The sequence below is a fragment of the Anguilla anguilla genome, chromosome 3 (assembly GCF_013347855.1).
Source record: "Anguilla anguilla isolate fAngAng1 chromosome 3, fAngAng1.pri, whole genome shotgun sequence".
Taxonomy (NCBI): Eukaryota; Metazoa; Chordata; class Actinopteri; order Anguilliformes; family Anguillidae; genus Anguilla; species Anguilla anguilla.
Window position 1 is genome coordinate 34,523,071 of NC_049203.1, and position 14,975 is coordinate 34,538,045.

Below are 14,975 nucleotides of genomic sequence, written 5' to 3' on the forward strand. Positions count from 1 at the left end.
AAATAGAGGAGGAACAACCTCATCTGTCTCTATGGACCAGCCTCCTCTGTACCACACATCATTTTACTATCAATATCTGCGACTAAATATGTGTAACCAACAGAACTACCTTCTGTTTTCCCGATTACTGGATTTACCTTGCAGCCACTGTAGTAGTTTCCTCCTCAGCCACACCTCCCAGGAAGCTATTGAGTGGCTAACGGGTAATTAGCTTGGTGTTCCATTTTGTATATGTTTACACCAAGCTTGAGTGTGTTTGCCATGGAAGGTAGCTATGCTTTAGCCTGGTGCACACAGGAGGATTTTCAAATCTTAACCGATTTTAAAAACGTTGGGAGACCACAGACATAATGACAGATTTAACCGATTTTTAATATTTTAATCGTAAGAATGCACACACCAGACGATTCACACTTGGCGTTTATACTAAACGATTTCAGAGTGGCGATTCCAGGGACTTGGGATTTCACAGTAACTCGAGTGATCAAACGTGACTTCAGAGCAAAACAAACATGAAGGCGGACTGTCGTCGTCAGCTGGTTGCTCTTGTGTGTGTGTGCTATGTTTTGCACCAAAACAAAAAAATACAAGAACTTCTCGGCACTTCTTGTACCTCCGAGATTTTCTAACTAGCCGAAATCACCGCAGATTACACCAATGTGAACATCCATGGACACTGCCGGCAACGTTACAATAATGACATATATACATAATACAATAATATTGATACTTTTGTTGCTAAGTGTGGTTGCCTGACCACATCGAGTATAAAACAATTTTGTCCGCAGAGAACTTTCCCGGTTTCGGCAAGCCGAAAAAAATTTGCTTGGTGATGCTTTCCAGTCAGCTCGCTCTCATTGGCTATTGCGGGTTTCTGCTCAATATTCCATCCCTGTTCCTTTCACACTACAGGATTTCAAGTCGTAAATATCAAACATGTTTGATATTTACAATTCGAGATCGGGGAGACTCCGATCCAGTCGGTAACATTAAGATTATGTCTGTAAACCACTCACACTACAGGATCATTTAGGCAGATAATCGGTTCAGACCAGCCTCGAATCGGGAATGCCCCCGATTGTCGGGAAGGGCGAATCGGGCCAAAAACCAGTCCAATTATCCTCTAGTGTGGGGCCAGCATTACTTTCTCGCACCCTTATTTTAATTAACTTGTGTAGCGACGGATTATGTTGTGTTATAACGGCAATGTTCTAATCTAGGTCTGTGCTGTGTGACGGCAAGCTGAGTAGGCACGCCATCGCTTGCGTTGTTTGGAATGCACATAGAAGTAAAACGACACTACGGTTGCCTGCTCCTGTATGTGTGCGTATACATGTATACAAAGCGATTTAGAGCAGTATTTGTGTGTTTCATTACTGTTTGCATTACTGTTAAAGGTGTGTGTGTGTGTAACTACAAGTAATATTGTGTTTTTATTCCTAGGAAGATTTGTCACTGCTGCTTTGCCTAGTATAAGCTTTGCGTTATTGTTGTGCCTACTTCTTAAATTATTTGCCTTAGCCAGTGTACTGCTTAGCCTGATGCAGGATAGCTTGGAACAGTGATATTCCATTGTCCTTATCAAATTGAGTGAAACTGTGACCAACAGCTCTCATCAGTCTAGGTAGCGAATCAAGGGGGGGTTGCTTCATAGCGCTGTATGGTGAAATATTAGGCCTCAGGGTTTATTCAGTCCAGTGGCCTTTTTCTTTTATTATTGGATGGGCAATTGGTGTGGTACTGGCTGCCCCAGTATTTCCCCCCTTCGTTGTTTATTCAGTTCAAATTATTTCTTCCTCTCCCTCCTCCTCCATAGACTCCACAGTATTGCGGCTGGTCAAAAGGGACTGGTTGCCGGACTTGGGTCCCCTTCCCTCACTGCATGTGGTGGTACTTTTGTAGTGTAAAGTGCACTTCACAATTTACTGTGGTCACCTTTTGCAGTACGTGTGTGTGTGTGTGAGCAGGCACCTGGATCACGAGCACGCATGGTGAATCCTCCCCTCCAGTGAAGGTAACCTCCCCGGCAGTCAGCCTGCTTCTCCCCCACTATTGTTTCTTATATCTGGTGGCAGTCATTACCCCCCTCTTGTGCTGCGGCCCGTGATCTTTTATAATGTTGTAAAACATAACTTTTGGATGAATACACCATTTTTATACATCTACTCCTTTGTTTGCAATCCTATATATACATAAATAATAAAATTGCCCATCCAAACTGAAATACTGTCTCTGTCCTTATTTACAAGCTTACCTGTGTGTGGAAACCCTCTTGTCTCAGCACAAGAGTTGGGTCTATTTAAAATTATTTCTTGGGGTGGAATTCCCCAGGTGGCGTAATCGAGCACCCTAGAGTTCAAAACCTTTACTACTTGTATGCCAGGTCACATATGGAATAAATATAAAACCTTACAATTGGTTTTATGTGTAGAGATGTCTCTTTCAAGATTGAGTGGTCATATTTTGTCTTGGATTATCTATTTGGGAAATATACACTAATTTGTGAAGCCTGGTTACCTTCCAAAATGGTTTAATCTGCTGAATAATTTAAGGGATCTAAGAATTCAGCTATCCAAACAAGCGTCCCAATTTTGGTGATTTTAGGCCATTCCAACAAGGCCATTCTAACAAAAACAATATGGTTCCAGCAGCTCTGGGGCTTGGATCCCTAATAAAATTGCAGAATTTTGCTTATTTTTGTTTATCAGTTTAATCTCAAAGTAATCCACTCAAAGTATAACAGAAATCTACTCTTAAAATGTGTGTCAGAATTATTGGCACCCCTAGAAATTCCTAAGCACAACATCTAATGGAAGTATATACAGTTAACATTATTTTACATTTTAAGTACATCTCAGTCTGAAAGAACTGCATTGTGGCCTTCCAGAACTTCCTGTTCCACTAGGGTTTCAAATGAGAACACATGTGAAATCATCCATCACTGTGGGGAAAGCCAAAGACATATCAAATCAAAGGAGAGAGACCTACGCAAATAAGGAAATGGGTACCACTAAGCATTGTTAGGGCAATAAACATCTGGAACAGTTGTAAACTCTCCTGGAAGAGACACAAGTGCATGTTATTCCCATACATAGTGAGGAAGATGGTGAGTAAGGCTTGAGGTCACTCTATCATAAAATACCACTCATAATAACAGGAAGAAAGCACTTGCACAGAGAAACCAACAAATTCAAGTTTAATTGAATTAACTATGGCTGGAAACAGGTGCTATGACACAAAATATTTGCCATGTTTACTGTCAACATATTCACAGTCAAAAGTGGGTTGTATGAAAGGAAAGCACCTCATACATGTTGTCAAATATTGTGGTGGATCATTGTTGCTTTGGAGTGGTTTGCCAGAAATCCACGGCCTCAGCCAAGAGGTTACAACTTAACTGTAGGTAGACCTTTCAACAAAAAATGACCACAAACATACCTCAACTCCAATAAAGCATGCACTAAGCTTCCACTCATTCGCTATGTGAAAGCACAAAGAGACTGTAAGTCAGTACATAGTAGAATAGCTAAGCCGTGGTTTCAGCTAAAAGGAAACTGTCAGCTAACTTCAAAAGCTATGTAAACGAGCTTGAAGAACTCAACACTGATTACTGTAACACATACAGGGGCAAGTCACAATGGGTTGATCTTAAGAGAGGGTAGTAGTAGCAGCTTGCTTTTAAGTAATTTACTTAGCACTGGAATGTCTAATTGAGATTTTTATTGTTGTTGCAGTTTGTAAGGTAATAAGTTGCTTTTTTAGAAAAACCACACTTTTCACGCTTGACAATCTATTTATGTGCATAGAAATGCTCCTTTTCAAATGCCCATGAAAACGCTTTTAGTTCAATGGGAGAATGTATAATGAAAAACAACATTAGCTAGCCTGTATTAGTGGTGGGCGTTCCAGTTCTTTGCAGAGACACGAGTTGACTGTTCCGTAAAAGGACTCGTTCTTGGATTCGTTCACGGGGTCCTTCGTTCCTGACTCCAGTTCCTAGTGAACAAGAACAAGAGTCATGCAGTGCGGATTCCAACTTCAGAGTTCCTAGCTCAAAATCTTAGACAGAACTCAATACTGAAGGATTATGTTATGGTTAAAAATTTGACTTACATAAAAGGTAAAGACTTGATAAATAAAATTCACTAAGTGCTGAATGTTTACACTTAATAGTCAATGTATCTAATTGTACACTGTTTCACTCCTTACAAGGTATCAGTTGGAATGTAAGCAAGAGGGTATAGACACCAGCTGCAGTAATCAAGTGCATTAAGAGATTAAAGGACCTCTATTTCTCTTTAACTGGCCCCCATGGTCAGTTTTGGAATGGCCTCCCTAACCTACAATAGCCTATAATTGGAACTTTTCCATATGGCGATTGAATGAATCTCATAGGCTAAGACTACTTGTACCGCTTCCCGACCGGTCGTTTTATTAAAACATCAAAAGGAGCTCCTGACACTAGTTTGTATTGTTATCTTCAACACCATTATTTTTGTTAAATTCCTACAATACTTCCCCCTATACAAATTAAATCAACAGCACATGCTCTGTCCTTGTATGCTGATGACATTCTTTTATATAAGTCGGACATTAAAAAATCGATTACTAATATTTTTAACTTTGTTATATCCAGAGAATTCCCAAAAAAAGTGGACAAAATCAGCCCTGATGTTCCTTAATGACAAAGCTAAAAGCTAGCTGTCATATTAACTGTCTTAGTATGTTGTGCATAGTACATACTAATGTAGGATGTAGTATGAAGCATGTTTTGTGGTTTCGAACACAGCCCAAGATTCACTTGTGTTCAGAGTGATGGCAAGAGCAAAGAGTGGAGGCCAACAGGAACTGCCTACGATCCAAAGGACCCCCTCTCATCTGTGGAACATAGTGGTGGGGGTGTTATGGTTTGGACATGTACAGTATGGCTGCTACAGGTACTGGCTCGTGTCACATGTTGAAACCAAAGTGTATAAAAACACCTTAAATAAAAGCTGATAATGTGCACTTTAACCACATGTGACTTGTTTGATTATTATCGCTTTGGTGATTGAGAGGCATCAATTGTAGAGTAGTTAAGGGTTAAGTGTCTTGCTCAGGGACACTTCGACATGCCCAGGGTGGGGATCGAACCGGCAACCCTCCGACTGCCAGACAACCGCTCTTACCTCCTGAGCTAAGTCACCCCTATTAATTATGTCTTTATGGGGCTCACAATACTGGGGAAATCTAGTATTTTGTTTCCATTAAATCAGTAATATAATACTATATTTTCCATATGTGGAAAAATTGCAATTTCTCAATAAAGGGTTTTTTTCTTTAGTCTTTTATGTGCGTCTTTTTAAAGGGTCCTAACAATAATAACTTCACAACATACATTAACATTTTAAAAATGATTCTGTTATACAGTATATCATGTCATTTTAATCACAGCGCACATTTGCAAACCATTGTGATTTAACACATACTTTGTCACGTCCTTAATCACTGCCTTTTGATGCGTATTGATTCCCTTAAATATCTGAATGCCTAAGGCACATTCAGTCCATTAAAAGTTTAATGAAACATTCAATAAAACATTCAAATTACAATTTCTGTGCTGTCCATTTCAATGTAAAATTGAATGCTACTAAAATTATATTGACTGAAGACCAATCCATTTACAAAAGCCAAAAGAAAAAGACAGGATTAAGCTCATTTCAAATTAAATATCAAGTAAGATGAAGGATAATCGATATTCAGCCTTTGGGGTAGTGGTACTAATGCTATGGAAATATCAATCATAACCTATTTTTCATTCTTTAATGCTGATAATTGCAAAGTAATCAATGATTGACCTGTTCCTTGTCTGGGCAATTCTGTAGACAGAAAGCACCAGTGGGGAGGACTGAATGGGGTGTAATGTCCAGTCAGTGCATACCCTAATTAATTCCCCGCTGTTGCTTTGATACAGAGATTGGAAGTGCTGTGAGTTTCAAATACATTCAAGGTTACATGTGTCGTGAGTGGAATAAGGATAACATCAGTATCTTTGCATTTTATCTGAACATAAATTTTGCTGTAGCTGATACAAATGGCCACTTCAGTATTATGTTGACCTATGTTAACCAAAGTAATACATCTGGATAAAATTGTCATTGTATGTCCATTATATGCTGTGTGCAAACATGTGGAAACAAAATGTGGGGGGGCGCGCGTGCACACACACCCATTTAGGGCTCTATTTTCCGGCCAGCACATGGCGTGTTGTGAGCTGTCACACTGGTGAAATGGTATAATTAATTTCCTGACTCACCGTGCGCCAAAGTGGGAGGAGAGTTACTGGTGGGGGTGTGTCAGTCAAGAACGAGACACGGACTCCAATTTTGGTGCAGCTTATTGTTGTTTTCCGGTCCATCTGGTGTGCATTTTGTGGCTTTGCCACCCACCTGCTCAGACCAGGTCTACGGCGTGCATCGCAGCCCAGCATAGGGTGGATTGCTAATTTAGGGGCTTTCCCATGCAACGCACGCATGATCACAGCCTGTTCAAAAGCCAGAGGTTTTTGTGGATCATTTGCTGTCAAATATGACTTTGATATAAATCCCAAAAGCAAGAAAAATGCATGCTTTGCATTCATTGTTAATTGTCTTTTTTTCTCTCTTATAATTTTAATTCCTGCATTAATTACTATTTGAAATTGTTTATGGCTTATGCATTGTGATGCCTGGGGTACTGTATTTTGTTCTTTTTCTTACACCCATCTGTAATGAGAATAACATAAAAAGCAACTTGAACAATCTTCATTTTGATTGACTTAAAATGATAGCTATAGCACTGGCGCAAATTCTGGATAGACTGCATTTATAAACAGAGTTTGACAATTAATGCAGTATTTTGCAACGGTCTCTCTTTTTGAATAATAAATGTAATGTCTAATAAACATAATATCAACATAAAACAAAAATGTAGAAATAATCAGTATTTGAGTTAACCAACTAATAATCATTGCAAATTCCTATCGACATAATTGAGTACAAGCACTACTCTGCTGTGTGTCTGTTTCAGCACACTTCCCTTTGATTCAGAAATGTGCTTTGAACTGTTTGCTCAGTACTTTTTAGGAATATAATCGCTTTCTTCGCCTTAAAATATTATAATAACTATTGAAAATATACTAGTTATCTCTGAATCTCCAATATTGCGGATTTTCTGTCCTTCACTGAACTCAGCTTATTCCAGTGCTTCACATATACGTAAATTAATGTAATCTTGCTTGCTTCCCCATGCTCACTGAGGGGGTGGTGTTGCTACTATTTACAATGACCTTATTCATGCAAGTCCAAAACAGGATTATAAATTTGATTCCTTTTTTTTGATTCCTCAAGTGCTATTCATGAACCTTTCTCAGCCTGACGGTGGTAGGAACTACTTGCCAATAGTCTGGCTTTTTTCAGGACTTCGCAGAATTTCTTTCTCAGTTAGCTAAGTGGTGGTATTCTATGATTTTAACCTGCTGTAGGAAAATTCCAGACAGTCCTTTTACATCTGCATTTATGAATATCTTGGAATTAATCAGCTTTACTCAAAATGTGTCTGTTTCCACACATTATAGTGGTCATAATTTAGGCCCGGTGTTACATTTTGGCGTTGATGTCAGTGATGTTGTAATCCTCCCACATAACCTTATTCTGCCTGACCATTTTCTTATAACACTGCCTCTACAATTGGCCCAGCCCATAACATTTGAATCTAGGATTTGTACATGTGTTGCACTATCACTACTACCACTGCTATAAAATTTTAGTACACTTCCAGAATACTTTGAGACGTTTCAGGTTCCTCCTTTTCTATTGATGATCTGGCAGAGGGATTGGCTGTTGCGCTACGTGAAAGCCATGATGTAGTTGCTCCATTAAAGTAAAAAAAGTTATTGACAGTCTTGCCCCTTGGTACACTGACCATAAAAAGAAGTCTCGTCAACTGGAACACAAGTGGGGTTTGATCTCCCTATTGGGGTCCTACACACGTTTTACATTCCTCCAGTTTTCCTTAAATATAAACGCCTTCTCTGTTTCTACCTTTAAGTATTTGTTTACAACCTTTGTGTAATTTTAGATTTAGATCTGTCCTTTCAGGCCAACATTAATAATATCATAAGAGTGGCCTTCCACCTAAAGAACATATCTAAATTAAGGAAGATGTTGTCCCTCTAGGATGCTGAAAAAATGGTTCATGCATTTCTATCCACTCGGCTTTATTGCTGTAATGTTTTTTATCTGGTTGCACCAACTCAGCCCTGAAACCTCTCCCAACTGCAGCTGCTAGGGTCCTTAATAGAAAATGGGAAAAGAAATGGGAACATACTGTATCAGTCCAGTGCTCAAATCTCTTCCCTGGCTGCATGTCAAATTTAGAACTGACCATAAGATTTTGCTGTTAACTTATAAAGCAACGAAAAATTACAGTTTGGCCCCAGACTATTTTAGTGAGTTACTCATTCCTTACTCTCCTCCTTGTTTACAAGATGCTGGTTATGTGAAAATCCCATGTATAGAGCTCCCATGTGGTAGAGCCTTCTCGTATAGAGCTCCTATCATCTCCCTATGTATGTGTGGGCTTCAGACCTCTTCCTTCTGTAGTCAATACTATAGTTAGCCATTCCTGTAGTCCTATGTCTTGTTAAATGGTCAAGTTTATGAATTTAAATGTGGATGTCAGGGCTGGGTAGGTAGCTTAGCATCATGTGTCAAGCTGGCCTTTATGCCACTGAAACATTTAGGTAGCTTAGCGTTAAATGTCAAGCAGGCCTTTACAGAGCTGACACACTAGGTAGCTTAGCATAATAGTGGCATTACATACATTTACTCTGTGTTCACAATCTTTATAGTACTAACCTTATCTTTTAGGCTTTTAGTCATTTGTTTGCCAATAACTAATGTGTGAGGTGGTAACCATGTTTTACCTCTTCTATACCCTTCTATATGTATATGTTACAACCATGCTGCATGGAGACAGAATTTCTGTTCCGTTGCTTAGAAATGTCTATAAATAAGCAGTACGAGTCAAACCTATGCTGATTTGAAACCAGGAGATAAATGATTGAAATAAGTTAATCTAATACATGACAAATAGACCACTCATTCAATCCTGCTAAGGAGTAGGTTTGTTAATGTTGGATCCTCGGATTAATGAGTAGACTACGGAAGTTGGCAGTATGCCCTGCACAATGCACATGGCTCTTAAAGGAATTGAAAAGAGGTCATCTGATTGCTATTAATGAAGCCAGCTGCACCACACCCACTGGTAATATATTCAGTATAATCCTGCCCATTTTCCAGGTGTGGTGCTCTTTAGTTGTATGCTCCTTGTTTCTGGTCACAAAAATACCAACAATCACTAGTCGCACCAACGTGCCACACCATTGACTATCCCTATGCGCTGTGTGATCTTGATTCCAGAAAATAGAGCCCTGAAACTTAGTGCAAATACTGCAGTTTGAAAGGGCATCTGGATAAGAGGAATGATTTTTAGACATACCTACTTGGAGAAAATAAAGCAAGATTGATGACCTCTACATCATGTTGGGCAGCCAGCTCATCCCTTGCCAGGCAAACACTGCTTTGGGAGTATCTGATGGACTTGTCAAAACTGATTTTGTTTTCCATTTGTCTTATGGTGATAAGCATCAATATTTACACATTTAAGACAACTGTATCCTATCTGAGATCAAAGTTTGGGTTGGTTTGTGCACCAGAAGGCTGCACACCAGTTTTTTTAATTTAAATATTCAGGTTCCAGAAAGCATCTAAACAGTGTTCATGAAAATGAGGGGAACTAGCCGGTAATAGATTTAGTTCAGGAAGCTCTTCCATTTTCAATCATTTTCTTCTACCTCATTCAGAATTTCCTGATAATGACACTGAGCAAATAATTCATTGACAAGTATGTGGCACATGTGTGGCACATATGGAAAATGTCATGTTAATTGTATATTTTATTTCAATGTACTCTTATTCTAATGAATTTAGTTCATACAACTGACTGTTGGGACTGTACACCCTCTATTCGCCCCAGCACCACCTGTTTTTCTCCGCTCATTAAGATTGGGACCCTCACTGCCTAACTCACAGAGCGTCTCAGAGAACGGCCCCATACCCTCTGATCAGCCCAGCTTCTTCGTATCCCAGTCACAGCCCAGCTTAATCCTGAACTCACCTTGTCAGACTTCCTATCCATGTTCTGCCTTTAGGGAGGTTTGGATTTCCAAGAAAATATTAACAAATCAAGGAAGTCCTTTTGTCTCCAGAGTTATGGCAGATGTGTGTCACTTGCTATGGATCAAGCATCTCCATATATGTATCATCCCCAAAATGATGGGCTGATCGAGCTCTTCAGCCAAACACTCAAGTGCATGCTCCAGAGAGTGATCGCTGTTGATAGCCACAACTAGGACCAGCTTCTTCCCTACATGTTTTCTGCTGTGTGGTTGGTGCCCCAGGCATCAACTAGGTTCTCTCCTTTTGAAAAAATAAAAAGTTTGGCACCCAACGTGGGGCATGTCCATTTCCCACATGAATTTGGATAAGATTGTCTGCAACTGTAGCAGTCTTCATGCACAAACTCCACTGCTAATCTGTGGGGCTCATCTATGAACCCACAACCAAATGAGCCACCCACAAGCCCAAAGGTTCTCTCCCTTTGAGCTCCTCCACCTGGCTTAACAGGCACGGGAAGAACAACTATGTGTAATTCAGCACATCTAACAGATGAGGAGCCGCATTGAGGAAGTGATGCTGCTAGTGCAGAAGGAGAAATTTGGAAGCACAGTGTGCACAGCTGCATATCTACAACCAGCCAGCCCAACCTTGTAAGTTCCAACTAGATGAGTGAGATTTACTGCTGGTGCCTACCACAGAAAATAAATTTCTTGCTTTCTATCAGTGTGCCTATACCAACCAAGAGAGGGTTGGTCAGGTCAAGTACCTGGTTAACCAGCCTGGTAGACAGAGACTCCAGCATGTGTACCATGTGAACCTATTTAAAAAGTGGCTTAGCTGTTATGAGGCTGGCCTGGATGGACTGTTCTTCCACGCCAATGGAGGCTGACCAGGAGGTGGAGTCCCTGGGAAAAGAGCTGAGCCCCTGCCCAGCGGTCCAAACAGCTCAGAGTACCGGAACATCTTCGCAACCCTCTCTGGATGATCCTTGATCATTGAACACCACCATTGGACCCTAATGGCATGGTGGTGAACGTATGGCCTAAAATGATTCCCAAATCTAACAGCTCCCTGAGGTTCTACAGTGACTTCAGGTGACTGTGTTGGAGTTTGACAAGTTGATTAAGGGCCTGGGTGAGTCACTTTTCATAACTAGGCTTGACCACAGTGAGTTATCAGGTTCCGCTCACCCATGCAGATGGAAATAAGGTGGCATTCTCCACCCCTGTTAGCCAGTACCAGTACTGTCTCCCTCTGTTCAGGTTGCATGGGGCCACCACCAAGTGTGCAATGGATGGCTTTGGAAAGCCTAGTTTCTCTCGTTGCAGGTGCTTTCCTTTCAGGTGGTGCACTGTGCAGGGGCCTAACATGGCAATGCGGATGCATTGTCACACCGGCACTTGCTGTGGACATCATCCCTGCAGGATGCAAAGGTGACTGTAAGGGGGAGGGGGTGTGTGTTGTGGGGATGCCGGTGCATGGGCAGCATTGACTCCTTCTGACCCTTTTCACTGCAGGGAATACAGTTCCATGGAGAACAGGTCCCCTGCTCCCTGCTCCCCACTCAAGCCTGGATGGCTCCATGAGTGCCAATTACTGAATCAGGCAGCTAATTATTTAGCTGCCAGAAGAACACCTGAAGCCCATTCAAATGATTAGCTGCCTCCCTACAAAAGGCTTTTGGTTTCTCAGAGAGGCACTTCTTTTTTGTTTGAGAACTGTCTAACCTCTCCTGGTTTCCCTTACCTACAGAAAGTGAAGCCTGACACTCTCGCAGCCAAGCCAGGACCCCAGCACATCATCTACCCCTCACCTCCCTGCCTACAGTTCAGCTCCAGCTTTCCTTTCTTTAATGAAATAAGTTTTTTCCAACCAACTGCCTGCTGCCTCATCTTTGCCAGGCTTCTGTAGTCCTGCACTGCAGTACTTAAATACAGAAAAGAGCTAAATACATTTTGTGCCCATATTGAAAAAATGCAAATAAATGTGTAAGAATTTTCATGTATGACTTGCTCAGAGAATATATTGTCTCGAAAGCTGACACATATCAAGATGTTTCCGATTGTAGTTGTTCATCCAGGGTGCTTTCATTTATTTATTTTTTAAATAAGAACAGACGGTCCAGCCTCATTCCTGATTTTTTTCTTCATTCAGACAGGTAGAAAGCAGGGATTGTAACAGACAGAAGAAATTACAGCTCAGAAGATGTCATGGTGGGGGATTGAATAACAATCCATGATGGGGCTCGTATATGCCTTGAGAGTCAGCTGTCCCATGGACTGCACCACATGTCTTGCCTCGGGTGTTTTTAGTTTGTCCTTAGGAATTTGTAACAAATCCTGTAACACTGTCATCAGGGACAATTTTAATTTTTAAAAGTGTTTTTTTTTTTTGCTATATTGGGGCATTTTATAAATGACATCAAATCATTAAAGTGATGTACTGGGTCTTCCATTTTTTTCAGAGAGAATGTATGGCACAATCTCAGCGTGCTGGAGATACTGGTGATAATTTAGGAATTTGTACAATTAATGCTTTCATGGTATATTTTTATAAAAATATCATTGTAAACTTTGCTTGATTGGAAAGGTAGATGCCATAACTTTACAGTGAGCATGAGCCCAAGATAGATTTGTGTGGAAAAGATTTTTGAATTTGCATTAGTGTTCCTCAGTTAAACATACAGCTACATTCAGTTAATGCAGTTGAAATAAATGCTCAGTTTACAATATTTTAATGTGTGCAGTAATTTTGCACTTGATATTACGCATGCCATTGATCCGACAGATATTATTGTTGAACACAGTGGTAACAACAAAAGACTAAATTCTATTCCGTCTTGGTGAAAACTATTCCTCTGTTGTTTGGTGATACTGTAAGGGAAACCATAACTGGCATTTGTTGCTTCTTGTTCTGCAAATCATGAATATTGTGTTCTCCTTTTTAACTGATAGTATGACTACATCTGAAGCATTTTATTTTTTGTAGAAACTTCATACCAATGTATCACTTCATATAGACTACCCAGCATACATAAGGAAATAGTTCCATTGGTTACAGGCAGGGGTTAAATTGAGATTTGGAAGGTGGGTGGACCCTGAGATCCGGTGGGAGGTGGGTGAAAAAAGGTACAAACTAATGAATGTCTCAGCTCAAAATAGTTGTATGTTTAATGTATTGTGCACATATTTGTAATTAAGGAAAACAATGTTTTAAAAAGAATGTATACTATTAATGTAAGCTTTTACATAAAATATTTCAAGTTTATTGAGTGTCATTAATGCTGAGAATTTTTTTTACCCACAAAAATAATCGGTCATCCTCCTCTTTTGTCCTCACTTTCTTCCTCCTTTATCCATCTTTCTTAGCGGCGACTGGGGAGCTGAAAATTGGTGGGGCGCAAAACTTTCCTTTAAACTAATCATTGATCTCAAACTGTTTTAATTAATTTTCAGTGATTAACAAGCATGCAAACGATCTGACTAAGCAATTGGAAAGGGACAGACAGCTTCTTTGCATTGTGTTAGGGAGATTAAATGATAAATGCGATTTAGGAAAATCCATTTTAATCACTAAGCAGTGGCAGAATCTTCCCCTGATTTTCCTTGAGTATCAATACAATTAATCCACAAAATAGGCTAGTCAATACTATCATATATAGCCAGCTCTCCCCAAATAGGCAGTTTTAGCGAATATCCTAGGCCTTATAGCCTACATTTATTTTCATTTGCAGTACGAAATTGAGCACATTTTTAATCAACATTATTTGTGGATACATGCACTTCTTTTTCCGCACTCGTATTCATGGCAAATATCTGCAATGCGTAGACTGTAAACAAAATTGAAGTACAGGTTTTGTTTTTGCTGGTTATTCTGAAAGCTAACACAGTAGATAACAGACTGGTGTATCTTGTTTGTTAAGTGTAGAGACTACTTGGTGATTAAAACAGATTTTTAATGGATAAATTGAATTTATGATTTAATCCCCCTAACATGGTATGAAGACGCTGTGTGTTAGGCTACTTGCCACTTGATTAGTCCGATCGTTGGCCCGCTTGATGATAAAGGAAAATTACTAATGAAAACCGGTTGAGATCAATGATTAGTTTAAAGGAAAGTTTTGCGCCCCACCAATTTTCAGCTCACCAGTCACCGCTGCACCAACAACCTGCTGATTTTGCTCAAGCAATCGAAGTTGCCATTAATAATAGCCGTTGTTCATGGGGGCTGTTTATTCATCTCTCTTTAAAATGTTGCATACATAATTACATGTTAATAAATTACCTACCGCGTCCGCTTCCAAACAATCAAGACAATCAACAATGTTTTTCTTTCTGTGCCTGCCTATATAAACTACTGTTCCTCCTGAGTTTTTTTTCTTCGGATTTTTGATTGGTTGAGCGAGTAATTGGCTTATTTATTTACCAAAGGTGGGTGGACGCCCTCCACCCGCAATTTAACCCCTGGTTACAGGTGGAATTAGAGTTTTGAAGCAATGCATGTTTTTCAGAAAAGCGCTGAAAAATATTCAGGACAAAGTCACTTGGAAAATGCAGCCAAACGTTCTTGGATATCACTGCAAGATACCATCACTAAAATGTGTCTGGACCAATAAACATTCTTCCTCTTGGTGATCTTTCTGGTTGAGATATTGGCAATTGGACACAGGTCACCAGACGAAGTGAAATTTCAGGTTTTATTTAGATGAAACAGAATATAGAACTTGACTTGCAGTATGATAGAGCATGAAAATCCATTTCTTTAGCAGAATAACAA